The sequence below is a fragment of the Varroa destructor genome, unplaced genomic scaffold (genome assembly GCF_002443255.2).
Source record: "Varroa destructor unplaced genomic scaffold, Vdes_3.0 BEIS01000006.1, whole genome shotgun sequence".
NCBI lineage: Eukaryota > Metazoa > Arthropoda > Arachnida > Mesostigmata > Varroidae > Varroa > Varroa destructor.
The window spans coordinates 687,857-701,237 of NW_019211459.1; the positions used below are offsets into that span (position 1 = coordinate 687,857).

Below are 13,381 nucleotides of genomic sequence, written 5' to 3' on the forward strand. Positions count from 1 at the left end.
GCGCACGCCTTGCAAAAATCGACGTGCCTCACGATTTGATTCGCTGGTTACTTACGTTTTGCCGCGAGTCACTCCTGCCTTTAAACCCATAGCTTGGGCTATCTCTCGTCGAACATTACCGGGGAACCTTGGGTAACTTTTTTGCGATTTTAACTGCATCGCCAACCATAGCACCTATGCCACAAATGAAACAGCTTGCCTGGTTGGCAAGAACATTTAATCACTACTAAAACTATCGTTTATGGGAATGTTATCACTGACTTATTCCCTGCTTTTTAAAAAACATCAGTTTCCCTCTGGCAAGGGCATTTATGATGTTGATAATCACCAATTTTCATCAGATTCGAAGGGAGAATGACGAAAACCAGTTCAGAATTTGAAGAAATTCATCGTTTGACTATGTTGTTCTCTTAATTCTGAGTGGATACCAGACACCTTCATATATCTCATATACTTGCCAAGGTTACTACAAAATAAGATGATCAATTATTGATGCTATAAGTGATATAGATTACAGGTATAGCAGGGACCGTGTGAATCAGAACTATAATCAAGAAATAAAAATCAACGTAACTAGAATGATTAAGTGTTTGCATGTCGTATTTGCTCATGGTTGTTCACACAACAAACGTAAAAACCGCTTTCTGTTACTGGACAGCTGTGCGGGTCACTGTCGAAATAGTGGTGCCATATAGTGGGCAGTGTGGTACGTCGACGCACCGCACGAGCAGCAGCGGCGATAGCAATGGAAACGATACGTAACACGTCGAGTATAATACAGATATGCACGAGTCATCTATAATTAGTGTAGTGTGCAATGCGGCGTTGAGAGGAGAGCGTCTGTTGACGCTGTGGCCGTGTTGCTGTTTGGTGCTGCTGCAGCCGCAGATGCCGTCGTCCAGTCACCCTTTCCTATCGTTTCCCTTGCCCCAATTTTTTCGTTCTGTCGTCCGTGTGTCATTCCGTTCGTCGAACGCTGCTGTTTGCCAATGGCGGCGGCGGCGACAGTTCTCCTCCTCCCCTTTTTCGTTCATTGGCAGCAGCGTCGTTGTAGCTGCCCCGAATTTGTGCCCTTTCCCGTCGGTCCTCTCTTCGCAAGGCCCTCTCCACAGCGCTTCGGCCGCGCGCAATTCTGAAAAGCAATAGCAACACCCAAAGACATGGGTAGGCGTCGGCCGCTGTCTACCGCGTAACACTGACACGCGCGCCCTCTAATGCTGAAATCGGCGTAGGCAGAATTTTGCCGCGGATCCCTCCCCTGACCATGCCGGCACGCCGGGCCTTGGATAGCGGCATGGCTCGCGCATGTGCACCCGGGCCAGAAGCGCATGCGCAGCCGTCACCCGCCCATTACACATGGCGACAAGCAGAAACAGCACCCGGAGTGACAGCAGCAGCGGCGATGAACCACGGCAACGCGAGCGAGCCCTGAGAAAGCACGCACGCACCCACAAAGCGAACAAGCAGCGAGGGAAAGCAGGCAGACAGACAGATGGCAGCAGTAGTAAGCGACAGCGGCAACGGCGTTGAAGAGGGGCGGTGGTAGCAGCTTGAGACAGAGGCGTGACACAGACAGACAGACGGACGGACGGACAAACGGATACAGACCAGCAGCCAGGCGGCAAGAGGCCACAGTAATGCTGCCGTCGTCGTGGTCGTCAGCGTTGTCGCTTGTGTTACACGGTTGTTGTTATTTTTGTGTTAACAGCTTCAGGCTCCAACAGCCGGACGCTAGCCACCGCCGAAGTAGGCAAGCGAGTTTTTTAGCTCCAATCAACAAACGCCACTAAACCAGCGGTAGAAACAACAATAACTCTCACGTCTTTCACTGGTATCGCTGCCGCTGCTGTCGCTCTTGAAAACTGGTCACAGAAGCGGCAGCAGGCACGGACAACGACACGGCAAGCACAGTCAGTAGCGTAGCAGCACACGTTGACGTATGCTAGCGTCTTCACCATTGTTACGAATTACAATTGTCCTAACGATTGCAAACGGATCTTCCAACGAAACGCCAGCTACTACAGATTTTACTAGAGCGCCGACAACTAACTCCACTACTTCAGCTGAAAGCAGAGCAACAACTTCAACGACGACGGCGACGGCGGCGGCGGGGACTGTAAACGCTACCGCTATTCTCTCTATCTGCAGCGAGCAGCGTCAAACTCCCGAAGCGAGGAGAATTTTCGCTGCTATTTTTCTCCTCGTCTACGTCTACCACAACGAGGACGACGACGTTGAACTGCCAGTTGGCAAGATCACTAGCGGCTAGCTCTTCGAGCTGTTCGTCAAGCAGCGATGCCTCTAAAAAGACTATCGTAGAAGTAGTAGTAGTGGTAGCGGTAGTAGTGGTAGTGGTAGCACCGCTGTTGCTGGACCTTGGTACAGGCTGACGCTGCGACGACTGCGGTTCTGATGCTGCTGCTGATCCTGATGATGGTGATGGTAATGGCAACGATGACGATGGTGTGATACGTTTTGTTGTTACTGTGCTCGTTCTGTCGCTCGCTCCTGCACCTAGTTACTTTTGTTTGTCGTCGTCGATTCGTTCGCTTTCGTCCGTCGGTCGGTCGGTCGGTCAATCTGTGTGTGTTTGACTGTCTGTCTGTCGCTCGTTCGTTTGCGCGCTCTCTTTTTTTTCGCGCTTTCTCTGTCTCTGCTCGATGCTGCTGAGTCGGTCGGTGATCGCGGCCGTGTTGACGGTGGTGAGTCTTCGTGGTATACGCAGCAACAGCAGGGCTACCGCGGCGTGTTGTCAGTGCAGCGGCCGCCGCCGTCGTCGTCGTCATAATCGTTGCTATCGCCGTGCAGTGATAGCGATGGCGTGTCCGTCGTCGTCATCATCGTCGTCGTTGTCGTCGTCGTCGTCGTCATCGTCGTCGTCGTCGTTGTTGTCGTCGTCGTCGTTGTCGTCGTCGTCGTCGTCGTCGTCGTGGTTGTCGTCGTCGTCGTCGTCGTCGTCGTGGTCATTGTTGTTGTCGTCGTCGTCGTCGTCGTTGTCATTATTGTACACATCACCATTAGCAGCCATCTTACAGAAGTGAACTGAACAAGATGCCTATATGGCCGTTCTTACTGTCATGATATAATTAAAAGCACGGATTAATCATGAACAAGACGAGGTGTTCTCAATGAACGGAGCCACTGGGAAAAACATTGTTGAATATGACGGCGCCTAGATGTAATGTTGGGCTGTGTCGTGCAGTGCTCTTCTATGTAACGTCAACAGGGGTGGAAATAACGACAGCAACAGCAGCATAATAGCAGATCAGTGTCACAAAGCGATTACGGACTCCGCTGTGCACGACCTTACCCCACCGCAGGTCACTCACCGCCAAAATGCCAAGAACAAACCACTCAACAATAAACTGACGAAGACAAACCGCCGTAGCCGTTGTTGCTGCTAGAGCCCCTGCAAGGCTTTCTGCGGCCACAGTCGTGACCTATTGACTAAGAACAACTTATTTACTCACACAGCTCTTAACTCAGTGATCAGTGACTGATTCACTATTTAATCGATGTCTGACTGACTGAGATAGCTAGAAGATATAGGAAGCTCATCTGTTATAGCTTCATTGGCTGTCCGTCGCCTGTTCTTCAGATCGGCTTTACGCTTGTTACACCGGGACTCTGCCTGTTTGTACCCATCTATTTGTGCGTGTCAATCGGTATCTCGGTGCTGGTGACCATGTCGACCCTGTGTGGACGACGTATGTGCTGACTCCCGGTGTCTCTGTGTGCGTGTGTGTGTGTGTATGTCTGCGTAAACGTGCGAGCGGCGCGATTCTCTAGCAACATTGCTGGTGTTCGGTGCCCTGCAGAGCTTACATATCTCTTTCCGGCTAGCGAGCCATCGACGACTCACCTGCCTTTATACCTGCTAGGTTGCCATCAGCAGCTGTTTGCTGCGTTCTCGTTAACGAATATGGGTATACACCTGCAGCAGTAGCAGCATCCCAGCCACCCCCAGCCTGTTGCTGCTGCCGCTGCTGCCGCCGCCGCCGCCGCCGTAGAGAAAACAACGCCACAGAAGGACACTGGCAACATAAAGAAGCAGTAACTCCAACAGCCAAGCAAATTCCAAGAGATAGCAGCGGCGCGCCATCTATCTATCATCTAATCGTAGCTGGCTAGCTCGAAGGCAAGCAAACGGGCAGTCAGTTAGCTCAAGAAGCAGTGATATCAGTTGGCAGTGGTAGATGCATCCATTGCTGTCACTACAGTGGACGACAGCAGCTCAGTGACGCAATCGAGCCAACAACGAGCGACGGCGAGACACCGGCGATCGGCTAAAGGTAAATACTCCCTACCATAGATGGCAAAGCAGTTTCCAGAACAGCGTAACGCTGATAAACGACCTAACACAATTCATCAGCGAGGGCCATAGCTGATGTATCAGAGCATTAGCAGAAATAGTAGGTTGATCTGAACCGATAAAGGAAGCCCTTCTTTCAAACAAGCAACGGTATTCACGTGAAATGCGCGTGTAAGCGTCATCTATGCACAACTCCTACCATAAGACGGCACGGGAACACCCAACTAAGCGGTGCCTCACTTACCCCCTCACGATTTCTGCCGTACGACTGGCGCCTACCGGTCGGTGGACCAGGCAGCAACCCAGCTGCTCTATTCTGCTCTGCTCCAGTCTGGGCTGTTATCGGTGTTATGCAGTTTAGTTTTGTCCTGCACTACTATTATATACTAGGCCTTCAGACTACTTCAAGGAAGCAATGATCGAGAATCCTCCACTTACAGCCAGTAACAGCAATGCAACAGCAGAGATCTCTTAATCTATTCTTTCAGACACCTGTCTGTCATCTGTTTAGTATGACGACCTAATAATCACATTATATAAATTACAGTAGATGAAGAAATGCATATGCTATCTTGATTCCATCAACTAGAATCTGCCTTCGGCTAAAATTAGTACTGCAGTAAATGCTGACATAATGGACCGGCGAAATTTTCGCTCAATGTGTTCATAACTTGATTTAACCTAAGTCACAAGTTTAAAATTCAGTTAGCAGCTACTGTGCGAAAAATTGGAAAAATCTGCTCGCTTGCTTGTACAGATTATGTAGTCCTCTTCTATATGCCTCAAACGAACCATTCGGGTACCATTGTTTTCATTGTACACCTACATCTAATTGATATTCTACTATCCTTACCTATCTTAAGCGACTAGCGAATAGGTGCAAATGGGTAGGTGCTATAACTGTCTTGGAGGCTATGTCTTTTGACTGACGTTTCTTTGCAAGCAACCGGTGGCTCTTTGGGTACTATAGGTGCACTCGTTATTCGTGAGGTTTCCTCTAGTTATGATCCATGATGCGTTCACCATGGTATTCCCAGCACGCGTTTCCTTTTTTAAAATCCCAATTTTTACCACCTCAGAGATTAGCCGTTAAGAACCCGATCATATAGTAATCACTAGGTTAAACGACGATGATGAGCTAAATGTGATTTATGTCTTCCTTCTTATAACGACTAGGAATCAAAGTGCTCCGATTTGTCCATTCCACATAATTAGATTTTTCTGGCAAAATAAGGTCCCAGAAAAATGTCAACTATGTATACACGGGCAGTATAATGAAACCTGTTAGGTTTGAGAGAGAGAAGAGTGTGCGTTATAGACGAAGCTGATTTGAGAGTTGATCGTAGAAGACATTTACATTGTGTTTCGATTACCAAGGAAAATGGTATATCAGTTTTATTCTATCCTATAGAAGAGAAAATATCATTCTTAGTCTGCTAATATGTGGAATAGGATGCGATATTACAGAGTGCTACAATATATAATGGCTATGATAAATTACAGTTATAGAAAATACATTTAGCTCAGGTGGTGCACAAGATCGAGAACCTGCTTGTTGTCCAGGCTGCCAGCTTTGCTATGAGCCTTACCAGGCATCGGGTAGCCATTAGGCAGCAGGCTCCGTCCGTCGTGCCAGACTTCACCTCTATCACTACCGCCGCCGTCACCAAAGCTGCTGCTGCTGCTGCAGCCTCCTGCTGTTCTGTGGCAGCATCACGGTACTGCCATTGCTGGTGGTGACGGCCGCAGCACCGGTGGCATTGGCAGCTCCTTCATTCGTGTGCCACGTGGCTCAATGGAGAGGGCAGTGGTGAGGGCAGCAGCAGAGGGAAAAAACTGGCTGGCTGGCGGTGGCACGCACGCCGTTGCTGCTGCTGCTGCTTGCTAAAACACGGCTCAGCTTTCCTTTTAGCCACGCTGCTTTTCTAGCTATCATGTACTACACAACTACGCCGACTACCGGCGCAACCGCCGCTAATGGCGCAGCCACACGTACCAACATTGGCGCGATTAGGGTGTGCTGCTGCTGCTAGCGTGGCTGAAACGGTACGAGCAGAGCAGCCAGCTCTGACCAGTTAAACCAGACGAAACAGGAGAGTAAATAAAGTCAAGCCGGGAAAAAGAAGGAAAGGGCTTCCGCTCCCGAGAGCATGAGCCTATGCCTACTTGTACATGTGTGCGTGTGGATCCTTGTGGGACTGCGTGAGTGCATGCAAACCTGTCCATCTATCTATAAGTAGGTGCGTGGGGTATGAAGAAAACAAGGCTGTTGTTGATTAGAATTACGGTGGTGACGGTGAAGGTGCAGCTGCTGCTGCGGGTGAGGAAGGGAGGGGGTCAGCGGCGGAAGGATCTCGCGTCGGGCAAGTCAATGCATGAGCTGACGGACCAATAAAGAAAGCGAGCAGCGCACTCATTACTCTAATACAACAACAGCTTCTGCTACTTTTACGACTACAGACACTGGTCAGTCAATGACAAACGGAACACAGCAGACTGTGCCTTATCCGTACGCGGGATCAACTTGAATCGAAGAGTTGAACAAACAGAATAAGCGACGACCAAGTACTACTAGCGGATTTTATGTGCCATATATAACCGAACTGACATAATATTTAATGTTGCAAGACTAGTTTTGATTATGCGATGCTGTTTCACTTTGGTAAGAATTTACCTCATTCTGATAAACTTCAATTGTCAAGTTTTCGACAAAATGTCGCTTATTGTAGCAGTTGTTTTAGACATTAAAATAGATTTATTATGTACATTGTGAGGGTGAATGGTGCCAAGGGCCAAATTGTTAATCAGTTCAAGCGTCTGTCATTCAGGAAATAGTTTACCACAATACCTAACGGCTAATATGTGGCATGTAATTTGCTAACGATTTAACTTTATTTACCCGACGTACCCGAGTGTGAAAATGAGTTTGACTTAATGATGTTTTCTGACATTAGAATAGGGATAGTATTCGACCGAAAAGCACGACCTGAGGGTCCTTCGCCTAATGGAAAGGCTTATCGAAACATAATTGAGAAAAAGATAATCATTTTGTGTACTAAAAGACGTGGCATTTAGCTTACCAGTAAACAATAATTTTAACTGCATGGATCTAACTATGCCTAGATTTTTTTTACGGTAATGATTGCCTAATGATAAAGGCTGTAGTTAGTTAAATGAAATGCTTCTAGAAGCAAAAGTGACGATTAGACTGACACACTCTCAGTGTAATACCACCCACAAAACAGGCGACAAAATTAATAGGTAATTAAAGTAAGTGAAAATAAGTGGCGACTAATTAATCATTGAAAGTCATTAAACCTACAGCGGTTCTAAATGAGAAGGTGGAAAGTATAGTAAAATCAAGTTAAAAATTCTGTGATCGTGAGTGGCCTATCTCTGCAAAACGTTTGATTTGAAATTTCCAATAGTTAGACACTCCGTAAACTCAAAGGGTTTGGTAAACGGACTGCTGAATAACGTGTAAGATTGTTTGTCAGAGGTAAAACGCACCCATCACTGCATATGGCATTTTCTTGTGGATAATGCCTTGGACAGGCTAAACCCGCTAATGCCGAAAAAAATCCCATTCTGCTCCAACTATGGTAATTAGTCATGTTGATTTATTCGTGTGCTCTAGAAAAAAATATTTACCACAAGGGGCTTATAAGAACTCTGTGGTTCGCTTATTAGTTAAGACCATTTCGAAATCTTCGCTTTTAACAGTACAGAATTATGCTGTACTGAATTCAAGGGGATCGGAATTCACCAATTTTCAAGGACATCGACCTCCTGGGCTAAATAGCCTGTTTCGTTTTGCATCTGCTTTATCACGACCGACTTTGATGTTAGGGAAAACAGGTAAAGCAGGGACGACGGCGCTGGTTAAGATGTTTATAATATGTAGAACGTCGTGACGCTGCTACCAGCATATAGTAGATGCCTGATGTGAGGCGACGATAACAACAATGGAGTTGTTTATTCTTTTAAGCGACACGCAAGCGTGCTGTGTCAGTCAGTTGAGCATGTCGACATTGGCGTGTTGCCTGCTGATACAGCTGCCGTTGCTATCGGAGTGATTGTGTCGCGGCATTCTGGGTCGGGTGGCTAGCTGGGCAGGTAGGCAGGTAGGCAGGCAGGCGTCGTGGAGACCGCGTGCGTTAGTGCGTGTTGCTGCCAGCAAACACTTGACTGCGACAGTCAGTCGCTAGTGTCCTTCGGGTGGAAAGGGCCAGAATGGAGATGGAGAGGGTTTGCCTGCTGCTGCTCAAAAAGTGGTAAAGCCACTATGATAGCGTGAGCAGCAGCAGCACCATCGCCACCAGTCTTGTGCCTATTACCGGCGTCTGTTGCTTAGTAGCGGAAAGGTTGGCCTCTGTAGGGGCAGCGCGCTGACAACAACGGTGGCTAGCCACCTTCTTAGCTAAGAGGATAAACTCGGCTAAAGGTAGATGTGTCACAGTATGCGCAATATAGGTCGCTAGCCTTCCGTTAACGTGTGGGATACTCTTCATAGGAGAAAGATGGAAAAATCAAGAAAGAGACGGGCTTTTAGTAGGTATGGTAAAAGTAACGCTTGCGTTTATACCGATACAGAAAGATACGCAGACACGGCAGGGGTTTTTGCTCAAGGAAGAAGGGCAACCAGTAGCAACCACGATCTCGTTGTTCAAAAAAAGGTTCGAAAAACGAACTTCATTATTGCGTCGCCTCTGCCGTATATAGTACCCAACCTGTCAATATACTCTTACCTCGTCTGTTCCATTGTGTCGACTGCTCCAACTCCGTAAAATTCGATTAATACATTGCTTTTGTCATATAACTGTACTCACTGAAGTTTAACGTTCCGGTAAAAGTCTGATGAGAATTCTAGCCGGTTCTTGTCTGACAGGTGCATCGAAAAATATTCGATTCCTGCTCGTCCAATATGATACTCGTCGAATCCATTGTTGTCGTACGCTGCCTATGTGATATTCAACTCGAAATAATTACACAAGTGTAGGGGAGAGCAGTGTTTGTCTTCAGTGACTTAAAAGCTATTAACCGGATCAGAGACGTTAAAGTGAAATTGGTGGATAACGGATCGACAGGGTTGTGCAAGCATTGTTGGGTTCTACTAGGCTTTGTGCTTTAGTAATATGCAAAACATTTTTTTGCGGTCTGTTTCTGTAAACCAGAGTTCCACAGCACGATCTTGACATTGGATCCTGACACAGCGTATGCTACCGGGCGTTTCTACTTGACGCGGGCACGTCCTTTGCTTCAGAACGTTAATCTTCCGGAATTAGAAAAGCAAGAATGCAGCGATTTCGGGTGTACAATGATTTTTCCTTGAAAACGATGGCCAATTTCCTCCTAATTTGCCCTAACACGAGAAGGGGCCAGTCACAGTTTACTATGGGTATTTTGAGATAGGACCTTCGAGGCCATACACGGCCTTCGAACATCTGTGAGCAAGCTGTTCGGGCCTATGTGTAAAACAACTGATTAAGTAGTATACACTCCACAATCGCTCTAAAGACAATGCTATCATTGGCAGGTTATGAAGCATTTTGGTGGATTTATAATTCGAGCAACAGTTATTTTTGTCTAATCTTTTCATCATACGCGGACCACATAGTCACTGTTCCTTATCATATTCCTAGTCGCCACTTTATTCGATACGCTCATTATATACTGCCTGTTATCTTATCTATTTCAACCTTCTATCCGACTTATGGAAAGACGATTTTAACATCGAAGACTGCATACAGTTCGTAGGAGATATTGTTTGGCTTTTTTTACACATGTATATGTAAGTTTTTATTAGCTCGAATATCTTCGTTTATGCTTATCTTTAGTCTGATTGCGAGTCTTGTCGTAATAATTTCTTCATTAATTTGTCTATATTGGGAACTTGCAGTTGAATATAGTAATATGGTATAATATAATGTAAACATGGGCAGCTTTGACTTAATATGAAACGTATAGTCATAGCATGTACGAACAGAAAATCGTGTATCCTTATAATTATATGGAATAACTGAATGCACGTTACTCGAATGTAGCTTTGCACCTGTTAATGCTCAAATCTCTCGTAGATTATTTATTTACCAGTTTCGGTATCGCCTAGAAATAACAAGGAGCATGATATCACGCTATAATATGATTTTTATGCCAATGAGCGTTTACAATGTACAAGGCGCCATTGATGAGCTGCAGTACGTCATGAGGCAACGTCATAAATGAGCTAGCCCGCCAGATTTGTCCACAGCATTCAGTCCTGCCTGGGTTAACGACTTTCTGTTCCAATAACAAACATTTGTTACTCGTGTTCGGGGAAGTCATTTGAATTAGAGATAGGAACGATAATAGCCTAGCATATCACCTGTAACTATGGTAACTCTGTCGTGCTAACTAGAAGAGACTGCGCGTCTGTTGGTGGTCGAAGCAGAGATGTTATGATCGTAAGTATAAGACTATAGCAACCGGGTCATAGCGAAAGTAGAAAAGATGTATAAGAAAACCTGAGATGATTTCCTGGTAGTGAACAAAGTTTATAGTTCCGTCGAAAGGAAAAAGCCAGAAATGCCTCTGACCTACATACTGCTTCAGACAGTGTCTTTTTTTTTTTAGGATGTAAACTCCTTTTGTAGACAGCCTGAAAATTCTCGGTCTCTGACAATCCATAAACTGGGGGCAAAGCTTAGAAAAGAATATCCGTGTTGCTATTGCAGAGATAGGGCTAGGTGTATGGGGAAAAGTGGTCAAAAAAAAAAAAAAATGTGTGAAACAGTTAATGGTCATGCAAAAAGCCAACAAAGCAGACCTTAGTAAAATCGTATCTAGATAACGTCTTAAACGCATCGAGTTTATAATAGATGAAAAATACCTTTGTGGCTTTTTTGGCCGTTCACTAGCGTGAGGCCTAAATCTGGCGGAAGTAAATTAAAGCCGTTGGCCAATACAATTGATGTTCTGAAAAAAACTGAAATTATTCACCAATGTAAGATGCATTGCAAGAAGTATTTCGAACTGAGCACAAAGGCTCGGGCGAGTAACTTGTCATTGTCGATTGTTTACATAGGTTAGTTGCACAGCTGAAACAAGTCAGCAAATTCAGATCCAATTGTCACCAGCATCTTAAAAAAAAAGATAGGTCCTGAGAGATAAAACCATGGATTGTCTCCGTACCCAACTCTCAAGGTGGCACATATTGTGGTTAGCTAAGGGTGCCAGAGGTTAGGTGTTTACCGCATAAAACCTGATGCTTTTTACATTATAACTTCTGGAGTGAACCTCTGTGAATTCTGCATCGATATTGGTTCGATGTATCTGCATGAGGAGCGCATTGTACCCAATCTCGAAACATCTAATGCCCATGATTCTTTGCACTCCGACTTTCTGTAGTTCCAAAAGGATAGTGCGACTTGCGTCATGACGTGTACTCTAAAGTCCTATCAAAAGTTTGATGCACATCTGTGTTTATAAAAATGCCATCGTATCGTGAGAATGTACGGATCGGAAATTCGAAACTTTATATCAATCTAGTAACCCTATTAGAAAGCTGTATCGAAGCAGGGTAAAAGGCAAACATTTAGGAGTCGAACAGATCTCAAAATAGTTCATTAACGAACATCATCGCCATGATGAATAATATATACCATATGACCGCTTCGGTAATTACAATCTACCTATCAGCAGGTATTTCAAGGCCCAGCTCGATGCGAGCAACTGCTATGATTTTGCTCGTCTGCTTACTTATAACGACAACCGGGGCAACTTATGCCGCGCACCGGAAAACAATCGAAGAATAAAGTGGTCCAGGACGCGGTAGCTTCAACGCTGTTGAGGATATTTCACCTACGCATTACAGATATAAAATTCAATACCTCAGCCATTGACTGAACAATAAATGGGTTCTTCAAACTGATGCACTTTTAGACTTAAGCACAAACGTAAATCACTATACAGTTTGTGAATTTGGAGGTTACTTGTAAGAGTGCAAACCAGCCCAATGTCATTTGGTGATGATCATACGGCACATAGGGTTGATTCGTTTTTAAATATTTAACCGTTTATTGCCAAAGTTTTTATCATAGACATAGAAAAAAAACATGCTCTAAGTGTTTATGCCATAATCTACGACCAAATTCACCAAGTGCGCTGACCTGACAACTGCTGTAGAAAGAGTTCCATTCGAAATTATTTACCTAACTACGAAGCAAAGCCATATTTTTTAAGAAAAGCAATTTAACACTTTTTTTTTTCTAAAAAAAAAAAAAAGTCTACAAGTTACGAGGCAAATTAGAATGTGACTGTGTACAGATGTGAGCTACCTGTTACAGAACGTTGGCGTTAACGCTAATGAGTGATACCTTTTGTGCGCAATATTTCATCTTAATATCGTCACACTGAAGAGCCAAAAACGAGGCTTCGAGCGTGCACTGTAACAACAAAATTGCCATTATTCGCAAGCCTTAAATAGATTAAAAAAATATACAATGTTCTTCGAAGGAAATGAGTACAACGACGGTGTCATGGGGACATGGCATACCAATTAAATAAAGCTCTTACAGATTTCTCGGAGTGAATGCGTACCCTAAAACGAATAAGTAAACCTTGTTTTAAGTTATTGCTTATTGAACTTATTAGCGCCAAGATCCGTACTAGGATGAAAACCAACATTAACACACTATAAATACCAGTCATAGATATAACTTATTGAAAACTTACTATGCTCTATAGTTGAGCCATTATCTGTAATATATACTTTATATGTAATAATTAGCCCAAAATTCCATACAACATTTTGGATATTTGTGTACTTACTATCCGTGGCCTCTAAACAGCCGTAATACTAACAAGTTCCAGCTGGCATCGTTTCGACAATTAGGCCACTACACATTGTGAACGTAGCGCAATTTCGATAGATCAATGAATTTCAGCTTAGCGTGTTCCGTGGCCTTAGCAATAGCCCAGCTTCGACATAGACTTTTCCGTCGCAAGGCAAAAATTGAGCTCACGTTTTTTGTTAGGATCTACTGAGAAAAGATCGACATTGGAAACAATCCCAGGACAAAAGGGAACGTT

The 13,381-nt window shown here is 44.9% G+C and overlaps 1 protein-coding gene across 1 annotated transcript in view; it reads left to right on the forward strand.

The window, feature by feature from the left end:
- The first annotated feature begins 4,151 nt into the window (after positions 1 to 4,151).
- The window catches only part of LOC111252520 (uncharacterized), a 31,622-nt gene continuing 22,392 nt past the window's right edge, over positions 4,152 to 13,381 (forward strand). Inside the window, exon 1 of the mRNA XM_022810588.2 lies at positions 4,152 to 4,292. The gene's annotated coding sequence lies outside the window, so the exon portion shown is untranslated. The remainder of the gene's footprint in view (positions 4,293 to 13,381) is intronic.